The 13,251-nt window shown below is 42.9% G+C and overlaps 1 protein-coding gene across 2 annotated transcripts in view; it reads left to right on the top strand.

Moving 5' to 3' along the window:
• Positions 1–2,173: 2,173 nt before the first annotated feature.
• The window catches only part of LOC139748311 (uncharacterized), a 73,711-nt gene continuing 62,633 nt past the window's right edge, over positions 2,174–13,251 (top strand). For both annotated transcript variants that reach the window (XM_071661332.1, XM_071661333.1), the window contains exons 1-2: positions 2,174–2,310; positions 2,477–2,636. The gene's annotated coding sequence lies outside the window, so the exon portion shown is untranslated. The remainder of the gene's footprint in view (positions 2,311–2,476; positions 2,637–13,251) is intronic.

Here is a 13,251-nt window from a genome sequence, read left to right as displayed (position 1 = left end):
ATCGTATTGCGCATATGCAAGCGTGCTTGTGTGAGCTTATTAACGTGTGTGTGTGTGTGTGTGTGTGTGTGGAAATACTTGTCATTTCTGTGGTGATGGACGTCATAATCATAGCACACGCTCACGCCGTAAATGCTTAAGCAACTGGTTTATCTAACACTAAAACTCCTTATACAGTAAAAACATTCTCCCGCCATCTTTTCCCCCTCAGCTTGCGTGTATTTCTAAATGGGTGTCTTTGACGTACACAAAACACACTCCTGTATCATAACTTGCTTGCTATTCAAACAACTCAACTATGCCACCTACCTTCTGTCGACAAAAAAAAAAAAAAAAAATCAAAAGGATACCAATTGGCGCATGTGAAGTTTGACCTTTGAACTGAATTCCTCTCCAGTGTACTCAGCTTTCTCCCAGTCAAAATAAATAGACGTGTCAGACAATATACGAAAATAATTTACAACATATGTCTACTTGTCTATTGGCATCATTCTGTCGGATACCCTTTCACTTCTCGAATAGACAGAAAACATATTCAAATGAGCAGCATTACTTCCGAATTAAAAAGTCTCGTTACGCTTTTGTTTTTCTTCATCTATGTGCAAAACAAACATAAAATTTTGTGAATATCTGAAATAAGTCTGACTACAATATCCTAGTCATCATATCCACTTTTCAGGTCAATATCTGAATGAGTTATGATGTCGATTTATAATCCTCATCACCCAGAGTTACATGAGCCATGAGATGCACCTCGCTAATTAATTATGGTAATCATATACATATGAATATTACATTCGCATCATCATCCACAGACTTATAAATAAACGCAACGCAGAGAATCGGATATTATTTAGCATTCTAATACTACATATCATAAGCTATCTGGTCAAGGCCACTCCGGATGTAAATAAATAAAGAAAATCTAAACGGAGCTTTTAAGAGATTCTAGATGACAACAGAGGTCATCTGGTCAAGCGGTTCCGAATGACGATAGTTTAGGGCCCAGGTTATTTGGCCTCGAGATTCCGTACGACATACCTAGGTTCTCAGGGCAACAGGGCACAGGCTATCTGACCAAGAGATCCCATGTGAAGATAACTCCTAGACTCTTTAGCGAAGGGATTCCCATTAAAAACTATTCCCAGGCGTCAAGAACTTCCAATTAAGAACAAATTCTAAGCGTCTAGAGATTCCTATTAACAACACATTATCGGCTTCTTGGTCGAGACCCACACTGACTGTGGACTATTTAGATCTCAGCTCAAGAAATTCTTAATGACAATAAAGCTTATATTTCCAGTCAATAGATTCCAGTAACAAAAGATCCTAAACTCTAATAAAGAGATTCCGAATAACGATAAATCCTAAGATAAGCTCTTTAATAAAGAGATTCTGACTGAACTTGTACTTTGGAATGTATTTTTTTTTATTAGTAGCCTACACGTAGCACAGTATGTTGACTCATCTCTTTTTTTTAATCTGTAATTGAGAGCTCTTTACAAATTAGGAAAATAAATGCTTATGAAATGAGTGCCAGTGGCTTCAATCAAGTAGCTTAAGATGCGCTACATAGTAACACCTACAGAGACTATGTGTTTCTCTGAGTGTGCCGGTGTACCTTAGTGTGGGGGAGTAATACAATTAATTTCATGACCTATAAACCAGTTCAGAGCCCAAGCCTCTGGGAATGAGCCTGCTGCGCAGTAACTTACTCTCCACGTCCAAAGGTAATTAATGCCGAGTTTCCAAGGCTCATCTCGAAAATGACTTTGTGGGCCATTTGTGGCATGTTTTTCTCTAAATAAATCACGCTCAGTACTACATGATGTTGTAGCTGTATTAATTCTTCATATAAATATCACGTTCAGTTTATATCGTTCGTTACTTATGAAGGTTATTAGTGATCCTCTCCCCAGAAATGTAATTTAAAATAACTGGTAATCATCTTGTTAACAAGGTACTTCAGCAATACCCACTTCTGCTCCAACGAACGCAACGAACAAATAATATTAGTTTTTAATAACAGCTTTATTCCTTCTTCGTAATTTTTCAGAAATATATAAAAAAAAAATTCCACACAAATTTTTCAAAATTAGAAGGCAAGACACACGCTGCAGAAACAAGAAATATTTTCCAAAAATTAACATTGGAAGGAAGCGGCCACAGTGGCGCCTTCTTGAAAACGAAGCAGGTTTGGCGAGGCAAGTCTCCCGTCTGACGTCACCCAAATTGTTAGCCGCGGGGCGCTGCTGTTTTTCTGGTGTATTTTAGGAAAATTCTTCCCCATGCTTGAGGACGCGGTCGAATGTAAGTACCCATTTGGTTTTTACATTTGTTAGTAAAATGTTTGATTTGTTAAGTGAAGGCAAACGTGTTATTCAGAGGGTAAATAATAGATTGGCTAGGCCTAACCGTGCCCCGGGCCTGTCTCGATGCCTCGTCCATCCAAAAGCTACAATTAGTGTCATTTCAGATACCTGGATGGATGACCTGTCGTGATCCCTCGGAGCCCTGATCTTGGAGAACGGCTGACCTCAAGATTAGGCACAAAACACACACCAAACGGGCACAAGAGATCGGAAACTCGAATTCCAAAATGGCTGCCATTGTTTACCTACCTACGCTGGCATCTGGTGAGTACATACAGAACCAGTTATTTAGTACTGCCCAGCGTGCAAGAAGGATTAGAATAATAATCACATTACTAAACGGTAAAGAAATACTCTACGTGTTATAGGTAAACTTAGCATTAGCTGATTAGATTAATTAGCATTGCCTTGTATTTTTATTCATTATCAGCACGACAGTGGGGCCCCTGAGCAAAATGATTGCACTCTGCTCAAATTGACAAGTGTGACGATACGACCCATGGACATGATAGCTTGCCATGGTACTTGGTCTAAAAAGAGTACGAAGGCTAGGCTATCATGGACAGCAGTCACACGCACTTGATAGTCAGTTGCGTGAGGGAGGGTTGCAACCACTGTGTTTAGGGCTAGTATGACCCCAAGTTGTTACTTGTGCTTTATAGCAGGAGTGAATTTCACCCGTCTTTCCAAAGGGCCGGGTAGAGTTGTAGGTGGCTGGCGCCTCCCTGTAAGCCTTTGGGATGTTCAAGAATACCATGCTCTTTTTATTCTTAACCCTTGCACCATTTTTGTTCAAAATTTTCCCAGTTTGCGATATATCATTAGGGAACCAGGACTTCTCTTTTGAGGTAATTCGTTTCATTTTACAAAGAATCCTGTTTCCAGATTTTCATTGCAAAGTGATTTTGTGAAACAATTCAGATTTTTTCTTTATATTGCAAATGAATGTTGTAGCAGCTGTAGGTGGGAACAGATGTAGTTTTATACGTATAATATAAACAAGGCAGGTGTGGCCAGACACCCCCGGCTTCATTTTACGACATGGAACTGTAAACACTTGCCCACTTCATTTTGAACCGTGAAGCAGCTAAACCGACACCATATTGAACCTTTGAACCAGTCATATCCATTGTTGAATCCTTGAGGCAGTTATACCCATCACTGAACCTTTGAAGCTGTTATGCCTATCACCCTTTGTTGAACTTTGGTGCAGTTACACCAGTTTCCCCGTTTTGATTCGGAGCACTTATGCCCATCACCCCATAATGACCATTGAAGCAGTTGTAACCATCGCCCCCATTGTGAACTTAGAACTAGTTACACCCACGGATCCATTTTAAACTTTGCAACGGCAGGAAACTTACAAACCTGATCTATTATACAGCTGAATTTCATTTTCTTTATAATACTGTTACTAAAAGAAAAGCAGTAAGGACCGTGGCAGTGTTCGAGCCATATAAATCATTCCACTTGAGTTGAACTTGTTCTCGTGTTATAATGAACCCTGAATCTCCTCCCGTTGATATAATGAACCCTAAAACTCTTCCCACTGCTTTAACGAACCCTGAACCTCTTCCCGCTGGTATAGTGAACCCTGAACCTCTTCCCGCTGGTATAGTGAACCCTGAACCTCCTTCCGCTGGTATGATGAACCCTGAACCTCCTCCCGCTGGTGGTCTTGGGATTGGAAGCGTGGCTGATGATTTGAGAACCCATCGTGACCAACCTAACCTTGTCCCATTCTTCACGACCTCTGGCGTTTACCGTCCTGCCTCCAAGTGGCCGATTCATGCCAGGAGAATGCATGTTGCTGAGGTTTATTCATCAAATAGATTCATGTGACATGATTAATATTTGTGACGTGATTGATATTATACATTCATGTGACGTGATTATTATACATTCATGTGATTTATGATTAACATTATACATTCATGTTATTATACATTCATGTGACATGATTAATGCTCATGTGACGATTAATGTTATACATTCATGTGACATGATTAATTTTATGCATTAATGACGTGATTAATATACATTCATATGACTTATGATATTTGGGTAAGAGGTTTTTTGCCTTAAATGATTATGTAAGACGCGTGTGAATGGAAACTATATGTAGTCGTGTGTGTGTATATATATATATATATATATATATATATATATATATATATATATATATTATAATTTAAAGTTCTAATGACCGGAGGTTTGGAGATGACCTTTTTTTTTTTTTTTTTCTTACGTCGCTCATGCAGCTCCAAGGCTGCGCTACAATCAGTAGCAGGGGAAATGATGGACCGGCATTGGAGTAAGAAGTTCCTGGACGCGATTGTAACACCGGAGAGCAGATAAAAAAAAAAAATAATAATTTCGTTTAGAGGGAGGGTTGGCCCGTAACGTTCAACGCACGTCTTGAGTCATTCTTTCCACCGCCATGCTCGTTAAGTGATCGTTGATCATGGCTGTAATTAGGACTGTTCTCGTCCATATGACAAGTTTTCTTTTAAATTTATTGTCGCTTCAGATGTTTCCTATATCTCTTGATATTGATATTTCCATTATATTCCTAGTTATATTGAAAGCTAAATAAGTTTTTTTTCCTCATAGAAACGCATATATTAGAATCCAGAGTATTGTTATTGCCCCGAATTCTCTCTTGTTTATTCCGAGTTGTTTACGTAGCCAGACCAGCGCAGTAATGCTTAATTTTGTGTCTGATGTAAGCAGTGAGTGTTTACCTCGCTGGTTTTCCGTCTCGTTGCAACAGTTCTCATTGTCATGCCGACCATTATTTGTGTGTGTGTGTGAGAGGGAGAGAGAGAGATACTGTTGAGAGTAACTGTGGCAAGGCAAAGTGGGCAGTAGATATTGTCTGTTGACAAGAGTGCAGACGAAGCCCTGGCCTCGAGAGAGAGAGAGATAAGACGGGAAGAACATGGTAAAGACAGACGCCATGCATGTCTTTAATGGCCCGTGACGCGGGTGTTAGCGAAGTGCATACGCGAACACCGACGATTATTGATCTCTTAAGCACGACGGTACGACCCTTGAGCACGATGGTACGACCATTTGAATACGAGGGTAGGAGCTTTGAGTACGATAGTTGACAGTGACGGTACGACCCTTTGAGCACGACGGGACGACTCGAGTACGACGAAACGACCTCTTGAGCACGACGGGTACGACCCTCAAAGTTCACGACGGCCTTATAGACCAGGTAAGGACGCCACTGAAGGACTCTATGAAGATCCTAGACATCCTGGTCTGAGGGACACCCCCCCCCCTCCCCGCCGTCCACACGGGTCATCAGGTATGTCTCAGGACTCCCCCCCCCCCCCCCCCCCGGGCCCTACCATCGTGCACTGCATGATACATTCAGCCGTAGGGGCTCAGCCAGAGGCGTCCCTAACAGCCCCTCTCTCTCTCTCTCTCTCTCTCTCTCTCTCTCTCTCTCTCTCTCTCTCTCTCTCCTCTCTCCCTCCTCGCCCTGAACTGGAATCAAGGGCTGATAAGGGAGATCAGTCTTTAAGGGCAAGCCTTGGTAACGTCACTCTCAAACACTCCGTATAGAATCTAACACGACTGACGTCTAAACAGTCGGTATGGAATCCAATGGAAGAAATTCCTGAACGTTCATTTAGGATTAACGACACGGCTCAGGAAGGCTTTATACACGCACTCTTTGCGGACAGAAAACAAATGCAAACTGTCAGAATTGCTTGACCTTGAGGCGCTGTTGACTGAAGCTTATTGATATCGTGTGTGTGTGTGTACTAAGTAGGACGAACCTCCCGTTATGAGTTAGAGAAGTCCCAGCTAGACACGAGAGCAATGTTACGACGATAATTGAGCGAGAGAAAGTACGGAAGCAGGTCTGTATGGAGATAGGTAAAGGACAGCAGTGAAACCGAAGACTGGTTGATTGATCAGAGAGGACTTTTAAGTCGTGTCCAGGATCAGCGATGAAACGCAGAGGATAACGGTGCTCCTTAGTGAGGTGAGGGAGTTTGGTCCGGTGGTGTACCGCTGCTACTCTTCAGCACAACCAGATAAAAGGGGTTTATCAACTCCCTGAATCATATATGGGTCAAGTCTTTCTCTCGCAGTAGCTTGGTTACCTGTCCTCTGGCAGTTCCACTGCTTTCCAAGGACTGCTTGTTGCCGTTGGGAGGCCTGTCGCGTCTTCCACTGTGGAGGGAAAAAAAATGTAAATTGGTTTTCGTAAGTTCACACGTCACTGTGATTAGCTTTTTCCTTGGCCGGGGTAGGGAGTGTTGTGCCCTTTTGGACCTTCCTCGTCTTTTGTGAAGTTTACCTCTTATCATTGGACTTTTCTGATCTTTGTGTACCGTCCTCATTCACAGTGTGGCAATAAAGTTTATTCCAGTTTTAGTATTGTGTGTGTGTGTGCGGTCCACATTCACAGTGCGATAGTCTCTTTTTTTTTTTTCTAATCTCACTCCACCTGCTGTATAAGAACGGCTCTACTTCTTTCCTAAAACTTTTCCATCTTGGTTATACGTCATGATGGCCATTGATGGATATGACGTTTCTGTCCAGAACACCTGGCCATTGGTGTACGTATCAGGCTGGTTGAAATTCTTAAGATATTGGTGAACAAAGTCGCCCTTGCTCTCCTCTTTTCTCTAGTGGGCCTACGTAGAGGCATCTAACTTGGCTCTGTTAACTCATCCCGATTCTGTGCTTCGTGCCTTCCTCTTGACCTTCTCCATTAGCTCTCTGCTTGGAGTGTGACGGCAACTTCGAAAAAAAAAAGTATAATATTGAGCAGCATATTCTCGTTTTGGCTCAATCGAGTGTGTGTGTGTTATGGGGGCAGACGGGGTGGGGAGGGAACCAGCAGAGCTTATCTGGAGATAATAACTTTAGTGCAGTGGTTGTGGTAGGTCAGTCCCAAACACCAAGGACACGGCAACCGCGGAGCTGGTGCGCATAGCCTTTCGCTTAACGAGTTGATTTCTTCATTGTGTGTGTGTGTGTGTGTGTGTGTGTGTGTGTGTGTGCACGTTTCTCTCTCTCTCTCTCTCTCTCTCTCTGAACCATTCCTCCTTGGCATCCTCCCCTTTCCTTACCGACCGACCCGCCCCTTCCCTTATCCCCCCACCAATGATATTCTTCCTTCCAGCTCTCGCCAGCTATAAGCTAACTAAAGGTGTGGGTGGGAGGAGGAAAGGTTGCTGGTTTCCCTTGCACACTAAGGTTAACCTTGGGGGACAGAGAGCGCGAGGCAAGACACCTGTGTCTTCGGTGGTCCAGACACTTGTGTCTTCAGGTTTATTGCTGAGCATGAGATAAAATACGAAGTAAATTTGCCAACCACGTCGTATGATTTACATATTCGTAGCAACGAAAATGCCGATAGGTATGTTTTTCTTGTATCTCCTCCTGATGTGATTATTAGACGAAAGTGCACTTGGGAACTTGTTTCATTTTACAGTGGGCTCGTAAGAATATGCTTGATCACGCAATCAATTATCATCCTTTCCTATATATATATATATATATATATATATATATATATATATATATATATATATATATATATATATTGCTACCATGAGAAACATTGGGGTTGCCACATACCCCCAGCTTAGAGGACTAACAAGGAAATTAGTAGGTGTGTGGAGAGAAGCCTCTGGGTCTTAATTTGGTTATCTGGTTATCTGATAACACCATGGCCAGTGGCAAGGGGGTTAGTAGTGGTGGTGATGAGTGCCGCGCGTGTGATGAATCTGTTGAGCCTCAGGCTATCTAAAGTTATATATATATATATATATATATATATATATATATATATATATATATATATATATATATATATATATATATATATATATGAGAGAAAACGATCACACTAGTCCATATATTTCTTGTATGAAGGATAAACTCGTGCTTCAAAGTGAACTTCCAACTGTTTATTGAAGTTTTACAATACACAGCTTGCTGCGTGGAGATAACCCGCTCCTCGTCAGGTGTGCACAGGTGTGCACACTTCATAAAAAGTTTTAAACAAATCCCAACACAAGCAAAGTCGTGTACATCCTTTGTTTGATATATATATTAAAGGACAGTTCAAGGCCCATATCATACACAAGGGTTGTACTGTCGTGCTAAAAGGTCGCACCGTCGTGCTCGAGGGTCGTACCCTCGTGCTCGGGAGTCGTATTGTGTCCAAGGGTCGTACCCTCGTGCCCAAGGGTCGTGCTGTCGTCCTCTGGTCGTCCTGGTGTACACAAGGGAGAGAGGCTGGGTCAGTTCTCTTCAACAGCCCTGCCCTAACTCCCTAAGGGCCTTTGTTCCTTCTGCGCCTGCAGGAGTAGTAGGGACGGACCGTGCCCTCAGAGCTCCAAATGGGACTCCTCCGTTCTACACACACACACACACACACACACACACACACACACACACACACACACACACCCACACCATGTGCACAACAACGATACACAGAAGACGAAATTTTTTTTTTTGAACACTGACCCACCACAACTGGCCTGTGTTTGAGGCAACTTGTGTTCAACAATTCTCGAAACACTCCCACCGGCAGGACCTGACGTATTCGCGCGCACGCATGCACACTCCACGGGACGTGTGTGGGCAAGGCAACACGCTTTCCAGGGATGCACACTTGAATGCCTGCTCCCCATCACGCCACAGCTCTGCTAGGATCTATTTTTGGGAGGCCAAGTCCCGCTGTCGCATAAATCGGCTTTCGCCTCGGGAGTGTCCGTCGTGCCGACGAGTAATAAAAAAAAAAAAGTGTCGAGTTATCAACAGGAGAGAAAATGTATAGATAGAAAAAAAAACCGGTGGCGGGTTGTTGCTGTTGCAAGTGTTTAGATTGGTGGAGAGTGTTGTGGCACGGCGAGCGCCACAGTCATCATGATTATGGCTGGGCTGGACGTTGCGTAGAAGGCAGGAGACTTGGGGACTGCTCTCCCTCCCTCCCTTCCACGGCCTTATTGCATTACTCTTGACTACCGCGTGTCCGCCTTCATCGCATGCACGACGCGGTAGTCCTCCCCCGAGGCACGCACACACAAAAAATATATGTATCGTAATTACTCATTAGTATTCGGATGATTGTATGTCTGTTGTTAGGGCGAGGCGATGGTTGTGGTGGGGAGGGAGGAAGGGGGGTTAAAGCTATTATCATGTGTGTGTGTGTGTGTGTGTGTGTGTGCGCATATGTGTGTGTATGTTAAAAGTGAGGACCAAGGTCTTAGCTCTTGTTATCGCACACCTCAAGAGTGTCATTGTTCAGGTAGGTCGGGATTGACGGAGGGGAGTTGGGGGGGCAAGGTCATATAGTTGAGGTAGGTTTGTGGCGGTGTCACGCTGTGAGGCGGAGGGCCACCACCCTCGAGGTGGAGCTTGGGGTAGGGATGACTCGAGCAGGAGGGAGGTAAGTAAGGGACAAGGTAGGTCAAGGATTAGGAACGGTCGTCATTGCTACGATTAGGAAGGGTCATACATAGGTCGAGGATTGGGGAAGGTCGGTGCTACCACGAATAGGGAAGGGCCATACTGTGGTCAAGGGTCGGGAAAGTCGGTAGGTACTACGATTAGGCATAAAAATTGTATGGTTCTTCGGGTCGTAATGTATTAGTCGTCCCCTTGGCCACGACAGTACAACCCTTGGCCACTACAGCACGACCCCTTGAGCAACGACGGTACGACCTTTCATCCACATCAGTGTGACCCTTGGCCACGACGGTACGACACTTGGCCACGACGCTGTGACCCTTGGGTGTGATGGCCTGGCCTTTGACCTGATCGTATCGGTTACGTCATGGACTGGGCCAACATACCCACGAAAACGTCATAGACTTACATCTGCCGTCATCCAACACACACGCAGTCGCAGCTGCTACGTGACGTGGAAGCGCTGTGATCGTCCGTGAGTTTGCTACAGGTACAAGCAAGCAAACGTCTGGTATGGTAAGGTTTTCGGAAATTATAATGAGCAGCGCGAGCGAGTGTGTGCGATCAGAAGGTTTATACAAAGGAATTCAAACAGCACTGGACCAGCGGGTCCCTTCGAGGTTGTTTTAGATAGTTGGAGAGATATGCAAATCACAGATCAGGGTGATAAAAGGTGAAATACGTATATATATGTATTGAAAATAGTAAAAATGTAATGCGTTTTTTTCTTGTAGCTAATGTCAGTCGTGGATTCGAAGCGAAATATCGATCAAGTCTGTTCTTAAAACGTGCCTGTGGTACTGCTTTCAGCCACTCTTAATTGGTCAGTCATCCCGTACATTAACGATGCTGGTGAAGAAATAGTGCCTCGCCTCTTTCGAGGTAAAACCTTTGCCCACGAGCTTGTAGCCATTACCACAAGTGAAATCGGACTAATCTACTACCCTATGTAAGTCGTTAGGTCGAGGTTATAGAAGCCTTTGATGATAGCGTTGAATGCTATTATCAAATCACGCCTTAACCTTCTCTTTTCTAAAGTAAGTAGATTAGTGTTGAATCCCATTATCAGATCACGCCTTAACCTTCTCTTTTCTAAACTAAATAGATTAGTGTCGAATGCCATTATCAAATCACGGCTTAACCTTCTCTTTTCTAAACTAAATAGATTTAGGTCGATTAGTCGGCCACTATAGGATACGGTACCATTCTCCCTCATGGACATACCTTTTGCAGCTCAACAGAATTCACAGTGTAGCGTACCGTCTCATTTTTACATTTGCCATGCAAGACATTTTGCACTGATCAGCATTCATTCGCCACCTATTGGCTCAGTCTAGCAGTTTCTCAGTGCCAGTTTGAAGCTGCAGCTGTTCAGTTTCTGTTGTAGATTTATTTTCTTTCCCCACTTGGCAACACCTGTGAATGGTGATATATTACAATGCAGCCTTCATTATCATTAATATAGATGAGAAACGGAATCGGTCCTAAGCCTGATCCTTGAGGTACTCTACTTGTTACCTTTATCATTAATATAGATGAAAGAGAACCTGTCCTAAGCCTAATCCTTGAGGCACTCCACTTGTTACGTCTAACCATTCTGAGGTTTGCCATTAACCATAGCTCTTTAATTATAGCCAGTTAAGCCAATTTCCCAAACGCGTAAGCACACCCCCATTTGTACCGCCTGACTTAAACTTTTGTTGGTAACCTTGGATGATGAACGATATGGAATACTTCTTGAGAATCTCAATAGATAACATCATCTGCTTCACTTTCATCAGACATGTTGATTGTAACATGAAAGAAATCGAGTGGATTTGTCCGACACGAACGACTTCGTCGGAAACCATGTTGAGAGTCACGTATGAAGTAGTGGTTCTCTAAATGGTTTACGATCTTATCCCGAATGATGGTTTCCATAAGTTTACCAACCACAGACTTTTAGTTGATTGGACGATGATTTCCGGGCTGTAATTTCTTTTTTTTTTCCCAAGTTGGTTTTACATTAGCAAGTTTCCATTCCTCTAGAACTTTCTCCGTGGCAAGAGAGTAGTCAAGGGTTGAATTCATATTTTTCGCCTCTTACATTGTCCTCTGATAAACTTAATCTGGCCTTGCTGTTCTATTAATTTCATTCCATTTCGTGATACTATATCTTCATCTCTTACGTCCATATGGCGCAAATGTTTTCCTTAGTATTGTATATGGATTCAGAACACTAGTAATCTTCAGTTGTGAATACAGATGCGAAAAAAAAAACTTTAGAATCTTTGCCATGTCTTCGTTGTCGTGAATCAAGTCACCATTTTCAGTTGAGAACTGGAGCAGTTGACTAGGTAATGGCCTTGCTGCTAACATATCCATAGAACTCCTTCGGGTTTGTATTGCTATTTCAGCGATATACGCTTCATACTAACGTTTTCTTCGGCGTATGTCTCTTAGTTTCTCTACGCAGGCTTATATAATTTGCTCCAAGCTGGTTATCCTCTTTGCGTTCCTCATGTGCTGCTATCTTAAACAAGACACTTCTTTGTCATCGCTTTTCGGCTTGGCACTGGGAAAAGACCGTCTGATACGCGTTGGCACAAATGATCCCTCCACTGCTTTGAAGATTTTACGGAAGCTTTTCCAAACTATACGTCCATATCGCTTTCATTTATGATATCGTCCCAAGTTTGCCTGTCAAGGGCAATGCGAAGGTCTTTTCAATTTTCTATCTAAGTTTTGGTATTTTTTTTTTCGCGACTTGTGTTAACCAGCATTACAGGAAATGTTAAAAGTTAACTCTGATATTTCGCCAGAGATCACTTTTTCAGAACTTATCCCCGACTTCAACATGTTAACGAGATCCTTAATTGTAGTTAAAACCTAATGTATTCTTGTCGCGAGTTGGTTTATCAAGTAACTGTATTTGGCCACTATCAAGCAGATACATGATTGGGACTTTTTTGTGGTATATATATATATATATATATATATATATATATATACACGCAGCAGGTGTAGTACCCGCTCTACGTGAAGACAGTCCGCAACCACGACTTTACTGGTTAATACTCCAAGCGAATATGTATGGTTCTCCCCAAGCTCAATTGTTGTCTTTCCCTCCCCCAAGAGCGTGTGGTCATGTGTGTATGACGTGTCAAACTATTTCCATACCTTCCCAAGACCTTGTGATCATGTCTTAAGACGTTTAAGTACATATTTGACCTGTGGTCATGTGTAACCTCCTCGTTTGCAACCTTAAGTTCCCTTCATCCCGAAATTTGCGCACATTTTCGAAAAATGAACTTCGGATTCGGTCGTGGAGGGATGGCGCCCCAGATCATGTTTTAAACCAGACCTTGAAACGAAATCAAGATCTTGCGTGCTGATTCATAATGCTTCACTGTCACTTTTTTTTTCTCTCTTATCCATTATCCCTTAC

Source organism: Panulirus ornatus, chromosome 73, assembly GCF_036320965.1.
Source record: "Panulirus ornatus isolate Po-2019 chromosome 73, ASM3632096v1, whole genome shotgun sequence".
NCBI lineage: Eukaryota > Metazoa > Arthropoda > Malacostraca > Decapoda > Palinuridae > Panulirus > Panulirus ornatus.
Note: the sequence above shows the minus strand (reverse complement) of the source record. Positions and strands in the feature narration are given on the sequence as shown.